Genomic DNA, 12,290 nt, shown 5'->3' on the forward strand with positions numbered 1-12,290 from the left:
AATTTTGGGCTTGGTTATGGGAAATAAAAGAAACAGTTCCAATCTGGAACTTGTTTCCTGGGAATTTCGAACAAGACATAGGAGGGCAGGGCACGAGCTGAGGGAGGAGGGAAACGGACGAAGAGGAAGGGGGGAGGGGAAACGGAGGTAGAGGCTGACGCCTGGGAGGCACGGTGGTGCAATAAAGCGTCGGTAATGGTGGTGGTTGTGCAACGATGGAGCAGCGAGAGGGAAAGACGAGGGAGGCAGGGGACTGGCGCGGAGGAGAGGGACGACAAAGGGGGTGGGTGCGTGGTGGTTCTGGGCGTTCGTGGTGGTGTTGGGAGGTTAGGGAGCTGTTGGTTGGTCGCGGTGGTGGTGGTTTCCGGCGAGGCAGACGGTGGTGGTAAGTGATTTGAATTTGGAAATTGAAATTGAAATTGAAATTGAAGTTGAAATTGAAATTGAAATTGAAATTGAAATTGATATCTGAGTTGTGTTTCTTTTGGGATGATTGAGCAGCTATTTATAGTTGTTATGGGGCTCCATGGATGCAACAACTCAGCTTGATACCATTGACAAGTGGAAGAGATTGAAGGAAAGAAATTGATGATTAAGATGAGCTATTCTAGTTCTAGATTTCCACATATTCAAGTAGGTTTGATGAGTAAGGCTTGAGTTGTATTGAGGTGATGACAAGTAGCTTGAGTTGCCTTGAGGTGGTGACAAGTAGAAAGTGGAGTTTTGACTCCCATGGAAAATGGCGTGAGGAAGAAGGAGAGGGAAGAAAACTGACTTTTGTGTTGCAAGGGCATTTTAGTAATTTTGGGGAATTTTCAGAATTTAATTACTAAAATAAAAAATTTTGACTAAATTAATTTCCAAAAATAATATTTATAAAGTGCAAGTAATTGAATTTAGTTTCCGAATAAGTCGTTAACGAAAACGTACGAAGTATTTAAAACGTAATTATTCTTGAAAATACGAGATTAATATAATCTAAAAAATAAATCGTGACATAAAACTTTTGTTAAAATAGAAAAAAAATATCGTTAACGTAAAATAAGTTTAGTTTTCGAATAAAGATAAGAACGTTTCGAAATTATTTAAAATCCGAAAATATTAAGATTAAGCTCGTAAATATGAAATTAAATTATAAAATTTAAAAATAGTAATTTGTGTAACAATATTAAAAATTCAAGCGAAATAAAACTTCGTTAATTAAAATAAAGTTCGAAATTAAGATTTAAAACGTTTTAAGCTAAATAAAAATAATTAAGCTTAATAAATCAAGTTTTAAATATTCGGGGTATTACATTCTTACCCCCTTAGAAAAAGTTTCGTCCTCGAAACTGGAGCTCAGTTGAACCTTTGACCAATCGATATTCTTTGAAATCATACTTGGAACAATCTAGCATACGATCATGGTTGACCATAACATCATCATTCATAGAAAACATAGTTATTCATACATCATATCGTTCAGGGGCGAGTAATTAGAGATTTTCGCTTTCATTTCCTATTGGCTTCTTTGTTGCAAGAATCTTATCGTTGACTTTCGTTATTTGATTCGTTCCGATTTCGATCTCCGATCTTTTCTTCTACGCCAAGTAACTTCGTTGACTACGTTCGTTGCAGGGGTTCGAGTCCAATCACGTGACAGGAAATACATCTTAAACATACAACTTCGCTACTTATCCTTAGCATTTTAAGTCTACAAACCTCGGATTTGGCGGATAATGCAAATCCATCAAGCATGCCTTTATCATAAACAATCAAGCTTCCATAAACTTAGTTCAGACTACCTGGTTTTACAGACATGTCATTTTGTCGATTTCTATTCTCAACTCCATCGTATTCCTCAATCATTCATAATTCTTTTCGAATTTCATAATATTCATTGATATCATCAATCCGATAGACAGACTAATTCTCGATAACTTATTTTGGTAAGATCCTTAAAGCTTATATGCAAACTCAATCTCATGCTTTCACCATATATCATATTTTTCCACATAATATTTTTGCAAACCTTACATTTCCTTGCTTAGCTTTCTTTATGGAGATCATCAAGCATTCTTTCCAAAAACAATCCCTATAAATGATGCGGAAAGGTATACTAAAAACACCATCAAACTTACTGACATACTAATTCCTGATAACTTCCTTTGGTATAATCCTCAAAACTCCATGTGTAGCCTCAATTTCATATTTTCACCATAAATCATGTTTGGTCTCGATCACATAATATTTTTGCATCACTTTTTAAGATTCTAGCTTAGCTTCATGAAAATACACTTAGGTACTTACAACCACAAACAATCATTATGAAGGGTGCGGAAAAATAACCCATAAATCATAACTTAAACGCTTGAACCTTTAATAACCTTGAGTTAAGTGGTGATTTTCCATTTATGAAATATAAACTCATACTCATTTGTACTCTATCGTTCAACCTTAAATACAAACTCATGCTCTTTCGGTACTCTAACAATCAACCTTAAATAATTCATAAACATAAAAGTTCCTTAAAACAGTTCATATCCACAAAACCATGCTTTTATTAATTCTTTCATAAACTTTACTTCCTTGAGGACATCAATGATTCTTAAACATTTCATAACATGTCCTTGACAAAAGATCTATCACATGACTCAAATCTAAAACAGGACACTTAGGTTCAAACTTACATGAGAACTAAATTGAAATAGTATCAGCGTTGGCGTCATCTTCTTCCTTGTCAGCTCTCATCATGTAAGCTTTTCCAGATATTGGTGGTCGCGGTGGATCATGATTAACCCTAGCATTGTTGTTGTTTCGTTCATGATTGGTCGAGGTTGCTCTTTCAGTATCCGTGGGAGGTGGTTTAGGGCAGTCCCTGACAAAATGATCTTTTCCTCCACATCGATAACACGTCTTCGTTCCTGCACGACATTCACTTTCAATATGGTTTCTCTTTCCACACTTAGCACACCATACATTACGAGCTGCTCTATCATTATAACCTTGGTCTCTTCTATAATTATGGTTTCCTTGGTTTGGCCTTTTAGCTCCTCCATGGTTTTGACTATCATTCTTCCGTTTATCACCAACATTTTGTGCTTCTCGAAGTAATACAACTCGTTCAACATTAACTGCAATATCAACCATATCTTGATAGGAAGTAAACCTTTGAGTTGCCAACCTATCTTGGTACTTCAAATGAAGACCTCGCTCAAAACGGTTCATCCTGGATTGCTCTGTCGATACCAACTCCGGTGCAAATCTTGACAATTCCATGAACTTGTTTGCATATTCCATAACACTCATTTTTCCTTGTTGCAAGTGCAAAAACTCGTCTTCCTTTTGTTTCCTCATTGACGGTGGATAAAACTTATCTCTTAGTAACTTTTGCAGTTCGGTCCAACCAAATCTAGGCTCATTCTTCATTTCCTTATTAACTTTCCACCATAAACTTGCTTGACCCCTTAAGTAAAACACAGCGAAATCCACTCTCCATTCCTTAGGACATTGCAAGGTTTCAAACAACTAATCTATGCGATTAATCCAATCCTCGAATTCTACAGAGTCGGGCTTGCCATCGTAAGATGGTGGGTTTAGGGATGAAAACTTCTTGAACATTGATGCATTTTCGTTTGCATTCGTCGATTTCTGTTTCTGAGAATCTTTGATTAATTCAGCTAACATCGTGCTAACGGTTTCTAATCGTTCCATCCTTTCTTTGTGATCTTCGATAGGTTGATCGTCATAGGGATCATCATCGGCAACATCCTCGTAGATAGTGTCATCGTTGACATGGACGTTGTGCTCGTTGTGCGCTCCACCGTTAATATCGTTAGTCACCTCGATAGTCGACATTCTGCATAACGTGCTCAATCAGGAAAACATAATAGGAAAATAATCCCTTTTCAGCCCGTTCCTACACTCACACTCATTTCATTTTAACTTAACATGATTTTAACATATTCTTTTAAACTTATTCTTTAAAACTCTTTGCTTAAAGCCTATTGAATTCTACTACGCGCAAAAACCCGTAAGGTTTAGCACTTGTGGTCCAGAACCTTTGCTCTGAATACCAAACTGTAACACCCCGACCTTTAAATCACTTATTAGAGCATAATTAGCAGCGGAATTAACCTAATTCGGTCGGGACATTACCTGCCGTAACTCCCTCTTGGGAATTACAAGGCAACTATCAATCATAAGCTATTAAACTCCAAAATTAACATAATGATCCTTTTTAATTCCTTAATAAAAGTACGTAACTTAATCAAGAATCTTTACTTAAACTTGTTACAACTTAACATTAACTTAGGTGAACTTTGTAATAGTGAAATCCTCGCCACTACTCGTTTCCGGGGTCCCCAGCAGTACCTAAAACGGAAAACAAAACGGTGAGTCGAAGACTCAGTAACGAGTTACCCTAGCATCGTAACATCGTTTCAATTCATTTTATTTAATAAACAGGGAGAATAGAATATAGTAAAACATTTAATAAATCATCATTTCAAAAGCATCATTTCGAAACATCATTTCAGTAAAATCATTTTAGGGACATCATTTCAAGAACATCATTTCAGGAACATCATTTCAGGAACAGCATTTCAGGAATATCATTTCAGGAACATCATTTCAGGAACACCATTTCAGGAATATCATTTCAGGAACATCATTCTTTAACCTTTTTCCTTTTTAATAGTATTATTCTGGTCGTCAGGACTTTACAGGAAAACATGGTAGGACCTCTCCTACGAACAGGGGAAGCCAGTGCTTCATAACAGGGGGAGTCAATGCTCCATAACAGGGGAAGCCAGTGCTTCATTTCAGGGGGAACCTTGGTTCCATATCAGGGGAAGCCAGTGCTTCTTATCGGGGGGAGCCTGGGCTCCATATCAGGGGAACTTGACCAGTTCTTACACTTTCATTTATCATGTTTACATTTCTTTTAGTTGAACATTAATCAGGAAAATCTCATTCATTCAGAGTGGTTCAATAAAACCATTAAATCTCGTTATTTCATAAAATCATTACTTTCAGGAATAATAAGTCATTCAATCAATACTTTGCATAAAGCTGCATTATCGTAAATCAATTCAATCAAAACGTACTTGTAATCCCGCAAATCATAAAACATCATTATAAAACATCAATCATTCATAACATCATTCGTACATAAATACATTTTGAAGGGATTGCGGGTACTAGCAATAACCGTTACCTCAATTCCACGATTTGCTAAGCCTTTTTCGTTGGTTCGTTCTCCCTGAGCTCCGAGTCCGAATTCTTTCAAAATATTACATTATTGAATTAGTATTAAAATGATAAATACTTTAATTAAAACCAATATTTCAAAAATAACAATTTTATAGATAGTGAATTTTGAAATGATGAATTTAATAAAAATATAAATGTTTATAAATTCTTGAAAATATTATTAAACGAAATTTCAATCAAAATATATAGATATACATTTCATAAATCGATTTACATGAAATATTATTTTATTTCATGAATTAACGAAATAATATCGAATTTTCAGTTAAAGTGTATATATATATATATATATATATATATATATATATATATATATATATATATATATATATATATATATATATATATATATAAATTTGTTTATCAATTAAAACTTTTATTATCAACAAATAGAGTAGGTAATTATTTTAGGGGCTTGAATTGAAATGTAAACTCACTTTGAGATATTTGGGCCAGCAATTTTGGGCTTGGTTATGGGAAATAAAAGAAACAGTTCCAATCTAGAACTTGTTTCCTGGAAATTTCGAACAAGACAGAGGAGGGCAGGGCACGAGCTGAGGGAGGAGGGAAACGGACAAAGAGGAAGGGGGGAGGGGAAACGGAGGTGGAGGCTGACGCCTGGGAGGCACGGTGGCGCAATAAAGCGTCGGTAATGGTGGTGGTTGTGCAACGGTGGAGCAGCGAGAGGGAAAGACGAGGGAGGCAGGGGACTGGCGCGGAGGAGAGGGACGACAAAGGGGGTGGGTGCGTGGTGGTTCTGGGCGTTTGTGGTGGTGTTGGGAGGTTAGGGAGCTGTTGGTTGGTCGCGGTGGTGGTGGTTTCCGGCGAGGCAGACGGTGGTGGTAAGTGATTTGAATTTGGAAATTGAAATTGAAATTGAAGTTGAAATTGAAATTGAAATTGAAATTGATATCTAAGTTGTGTTTCTTTTGGGATGATTGAGCAGCTATTTATAGTTGTTATGGGGCTCCATGGATGCAACAACTCAGCTTGATACCATTGACAAGTGGAAGAGATTGAAGGAAAGAAATTGATGATTAAGATGAGCTATTCTAGTTCTAGATTTCCACATATTCAAGTAGGTTTGATGAGTAAGGCTTGAGTTGTATTGAGGTGATGACAAGTAGATTGAGTTGCCTTAAGGTGGTGACAAGTAGAAAGTGGAGTTTTGACTCCCATGGAAAATGGCGTGAGGAAGAAGGAGAGGGAAGAAAACTGACTTTTGTGTTGCAAGGGCATTTTAGTAAATTTGGGAAATTTTCAGAATTTAATTACTAAAATAAAAAATTTGACTAAATTAATTTCCAAAAATAATATTTATAAAGTGCAAGTAATTGAATTTAGTTTCCGAATAAGTCGTTAACGAAAACGTACGAAGTATTTAAAACGTAATTATTCTTGAAAATACGAGATTAATATAATCTGAAAAATAAATCGTGACATAAAACTTTTGTTAAAATAGAAAAAAAATATCGTTAACGTAAAATAAGTTTAGTTTTCGAATAAAGATAAGAACGTTTCGAAATTATTTAAAATCCGAAAATATTAAGATTAAGCTCTTAAATATGAAATTAAATTATAAAATTTTAAAATAGTAATTCGTGTAACAATATTAAAAATTCAAGCGAAATAAAACTTCGTTAATTAAAATAAAGTTCAAAATTAAGATTTAAAACGTTTTAAGCTAAATAAAAATAATTAAGCTTAATAAATCAAGTTTTAAATATTCGGGGTATATTACACTTAGCCCACGCTAGAACCCGTGCTTGTGAAAAGGCCGCTACTTTAGGTGGTACCGTATCAGAAAAGGGGATAGTCTGCCTTAAACCGTATTGACGCATGACTCGGTAAGGGAAAATATAAGTGGGCCGAGATAGCCCCAACAAAGAAACATAAACCAATACATCAGAACCCCCCGTCATAGTAGTCAAACCCCACCATGGTACCACCCACTTAATAGAACAGATACCGTGAGTAAAAAAGGAGGCCCACTCGGCCTCGTCCTGGCCTCGGTGCAAATATTTTCGGTTACCCAAGGCTATAGGACGATAATGTTTAGGATCGGCAGGAGCTTCCAGGAGCCTAAGCCGTTCCACGAGCCAAATCTGCAAAAAAACGGGTACGATCAAAAAAAATAATAACAAAAATAAAACGGTTCCTGGGGCGCAGTTTCAACGCCCAGGACCAGGCGCCGATAATCTAGCGCCCAGACCTGGGCGCTGAAACTCAGCCCCAAGGCAGGACGAATGGAAAATATATATGCAAAAAAAAACGTATACGTGCGCAAAAAAAATCGATTACCTGCAGTAATAGGGGGCTTCCCTTAAAATATTCAGATTTGGCGTCCTTCTTCAACTCATCCGCACTCAGCAAAGTCTCGGCAACCACCAACGGCATAATAGAATAGCAACTTTCCATCTGGCTAATCAAGGGGATCAACCTTATGTCACCGAACTCACCATTGTTATTCGACAGCAAATAATGATTCAACAAGCAAAATACAAGGGCTCGAATATTCAATTTCTGTTCGATCATATTCTTACTAGGCCTAAAGTGATGTTTTACAAGTTTTGCCAAATTAACCTCATCACCTACAACAACTTCAGCAAGCATGTTAGCATCTAGTCCTAGGAAAGCCCCTATGGTTGTTTTACTCTCTTCAATAGTGCCAGGAGTGGCAGGGGTAGCATTAGTAGGATAACCAAGGATCGCAGCAAATTCATCTGGCAAAGGACATATTTCGTTGCCCCGAAAGACAAAAACATGATGATCGGAATCCCAAAAGCTTAGGGCTGCGTGCAGAAAATTATAGTCAATGTTAATTTGTTGTAAGCCTAAAAGTGCCTCTAAGTGGTATTCTTTCAACAAAGCCTTTTCTGTAGGATTAAGGGCCCGTAGCCAACGCCTAACAGCCCGTTGGAGTGTGAAAGTAGGAATCGACATGACGAAAGCAAGGAGTAACTAAAATACAGCAAAGAAAGAAGGAAATTGAAAGTGATGGAAAATAGGGACGTATCTAGCCCCTATATATGGCTGAACGCATCAAGTGACATCCTGATCCCATTCGAAAACGCGTTAAGAAATCCGAAAGTCAAAATTCGCCAGGAAAGGACTTTCAGCGCCCGAATCTGGGCGCCGAAATAATTAACGCCCAGCCTTGGGCGCCGAAAATGCAGCCCAAGGCCCAGATTTCACATAACGCGGAACAGGAAAAGACTTAAAACCGCGTTGCTAGACAAGAGGCCCTACTGCAATTAAGATCAAGCCCAAAAGCACCTTTAAGCTCCCAAATAGCAAAAATGAATGGTAAAACTTGGTCGAAACTTAGACTTATCTCAAGAAACATACATGTACACTTTTCAAAACAAATATAAAATATCAAGGTCATTCTTCGAAACACCAAAAAAATGTTGTTAAGTCGTTGGTTTCTCAAATAAAAAATGTTTGTCTGTCAAAGGATTAAATCGGGCCAAGCTAAACCGAATGATATTAAACCTTGTCGCCCGAAGACTGAAGTCGCACCCCATGACTTCGCCAAAGTAGCACACCACTATGAAAGGTCGCTCGCACATACGAGCTCGACCCCAAACATGATTAAAAGACGTTATGAAGTATGCGAAAAATGACCACCAAAGCCCGAGTGCTTGGGGGCTCGCGAAAAGTATACTCCAACAGAGAGCGCGCAATCAAAATCACATTTCCGGGCTACGCTATACGCCGTCCCATGTTTGGATGATCTCAAAAGAACAGGTTCGACCTCAGAAAAGGGTCGTCATTGACATTTGTACATAGTCCTCTGATCAAAGACCAAGTGGTGGCAAAAATCAAGCCGTAAAGACTAGCCCAAAACCACGAAAGCAGACGGTCACAAGACAAAGGTCCGTCTGAACCCGTTGTCAACCCACGTTCAGGTCACAACTAAATTCGAGCATCCCTCGAAAGAATTCGCTCTTGCAAGAATGAACAAAAGAAATCACAATGAACAAAAAATAGAGACTTGCCAACCTCAATCAGGCAAGGTCGCACCGCAAACCACGCAAGTTCCAAATCAAGGAAAAAACGAATTCAAGGATGTCCACCCTTAGCGGACAGGGCTCGCCCACCTTCAGCGGGCGGGGTCTGCGTCACTAGCCGTGCAGGTCCTCAGTTTTCCAAAAATGAAATTTTCAAAATTCAAAATGAAACAGGCTCGCCATCTTCAGCCGGCGGGGTCTACGACACAAACCACGTAGGTCCTCATTTTCAAAAAATAAACACAAAATAAATTTCAAAATAGATTCGTCCACTTCTATCGGACGGGGTGTCCACCCTTAGCGGACAGGTTCGCCATCTTTAGCCGGCGGGGTCTACGTCACAAGCCGCGTAGGTCCTTATTTTCAAATTTCAAAAATAGATTCGTCCACTTCTATCGGACGGGGTGTCCACCCTTAGCGGACAGGCTCGCCATCTTTAGCCGGCGGGGTCTGCGTCACTAACCGCGCAGGTCCTTAGTCGCTGCAGCGATAACTTTTTCTGGTTTTCCGTTTTTCCAAAAAAGAACGATATGAGTAGCTTTCCTTTTTTCCAAAGATTGGTTTTCCGTTTTTTCCAAAAAAGAACGATGTGCTGGATTTTCCTTCGTTTTACGTCCCATAAAAACAAGGGGGTTTTCTCGTTTAGCTAACCCTGAAAATGAGAATCTTTAAAAATATTTTTACCTCGTGATTGGGCTTGGCCAGGCCCAATTACACTTTATAGCTTTGATTTCGAAAACATCTGTAGCTACTCCCAATAACAAAGTGAGGGAGTTTCTGCGCACCTTTAGATCCTTCCAATGACAAAGTGAGGAAGTTTCTATACTATCCGTTGACAAATCCCAATGACACGTGAGGGATATGTCGACACTTCAAGTGATGACCCTTAAGTCAAATTTTATCACTCGGGGGCTCGTGAGACCCTCGGGGGCTCGTGAGATCCTCGCCAAAACAGGTCACCATGGCTTGTGCGACGCACTCCGTCTAATACTTTGACCATCGTCTTACTCCAAGACTCAGTCAAAGTGTGGGCTAACTGTAGACACCTACTTTTGTCCCCATTCCCGAAAGGGAAGGTTCGATGATGAAAACGTAAATCTCCACTTGACAACGCATCTCCTATAAAATAACGAATCTCAATTCCCGTTTTCATTTCACCCGAAACCTGCTATTTATAGAAACCTGCTATTTATGGAAACTTGCTAAAAATAGTAACTGCCGTAATGGGTAGTTGTTAAAAGTGGCAAGTCATAAAAGATAGAAACCTGTCAGAATTAGGTGTTGCACTCCAACATAAATCCTAAATGAGATAGAAATTGCGAGAGAATCCTATTCCTAATACGATTCGAAAATAAGAGTTACGTATTAATTAAAATCCTAACGAGCCTAGAGTTCGTAACGGGCCCAGACGCGTTCCGTCATAAGGTTAATACGCACTAAAAGTCTCGATTAAATCTCAAATATTCCGGATTCTAGGAATCTGAATCTGACTAAGAAAAACAGCCCAAATCCTATTTTCAACGCCTGGCTCTGGGCGCCGAAATCTTCGGCGCCCAGGCCTGGGCGCTGAAAATACCTGGTACGTGTTTTTTCCTAATTCCTCGTGGATTAGAGTTCTACAATTCTATCTTTCCACGAACTCTTTTCTATAAATAGGGCCTTAAGTTCGACGTGAAAAAAAACAACACACAATTATTATTCTGAGTATTGACTCTAAACCCCTAAGCCTAAGCCTCACGCTGCAAAACTGATCACGCGTTCTGTCGCAATCGATCCATAAATCGAACAGAACGTATCCCGTCCCGTAATTTGAGATTCGTTAAATAAAAGGAGAAATAGCAAAGTCAAAGTGGTTAGTTTTCTGAGAACCGTGACGCACCTCTCAAGGGTGCGTCGTAATGTGTCCCTTTTCCATGGTTTAATTGCTTTCCTCGCCCTTTTATGAACTGTTAAACTAACTAAATCTGATTGTTCGATCACGCTTAATAAATATGATATTTTTGGGAAATTGGATTATCATGCTAGGTCCCTTAAAACAATCTAAATCAGATAATCGCGCTCAATCTAGTACTATATGTTGCATATTGTTAAAATCAACTCAGATTAGTTTAATAGTTAACGCATGTCCCTTCAATTATTTATGCTGAGCTAGTAAGGATATCCTGCCTCTGGAGTTATCGAAGAGCGAGTACTCCTCTCGGTAGTTACAGTCCCCCGAACCTTCAATCTCTACCCTGCGGGTGTACGTTGAGCGATCCCCACCACCAGGGATCACAAGGGAACCTACGGCCGTCGTGGTCAAACATAATTGCACTCCCTTTATGTCACGATAACCGGGTTTTGTCAGTTTTTCTCATTGTTGTTAAAAACTGAATGACGACTCCTATATTACTAGTCAATTGGGTGTAAACTCACAGGAAATCCAATTACACTTGATTTGACAAAAAGAAGCGTCACACCCACGAGGGACGAGGTCACGCATTAGCCTCGTGCTTTTTCGACCCCCTCACACTATATGACCATGTATTTTAGGTGTTTTTTTTAATGTAATGTTGACATTTACACCATTTATGGAGTTAACCCTAAACTTGCAAAAATATCATTAAGGTTAACGATGAGCTAATACCGTTAGTTGTTTGAATTTTTAAATTTATAGAAAGTTAAATGAAAACAATATATGATGTTAGTTTTTTTTAGTAGAATTAAAAAGTTAAATGAAAACAATATATGATGTTAGTTTTTTTTAGTAGAATTAACTGTGTTAGCTAATCCATCAACTTTAATAACGATTTTTAAGTTTAAGGTTATCTCGTAAGAAATACACCTAAAACACATGATCTTATGATATACTTCCCCGTTTTTAATTGTTTTTGGCGTTACTAATACCAAATATATCAACAAGAAATCTATTACTCTGTAGATAACCAAAGTGGAACCCTTTCATTGCATTTAGGTTAACTAATAGAATTTTGTTACCTCGTCTTTCAATCGATCTGAAAGGGTAACAAAATTCTATTACCCCGT

Source organism: Spinacia oleracea, chromosome 4, assembly GCF_020520425.1.
Source record: "Spinacia oleracea cultivar Varoflay chromosome 4, BTI_SOV_V1, whole genome shotgun sequence".
NCBI classification, from domain to species: domain Eukaryota; kingdom Viridiplantae; phylum Streptophyta; class Magnoliopsida; order Caryophyllales; family Amaranthaceae; genus Spinacia; species Spinacia oleracea.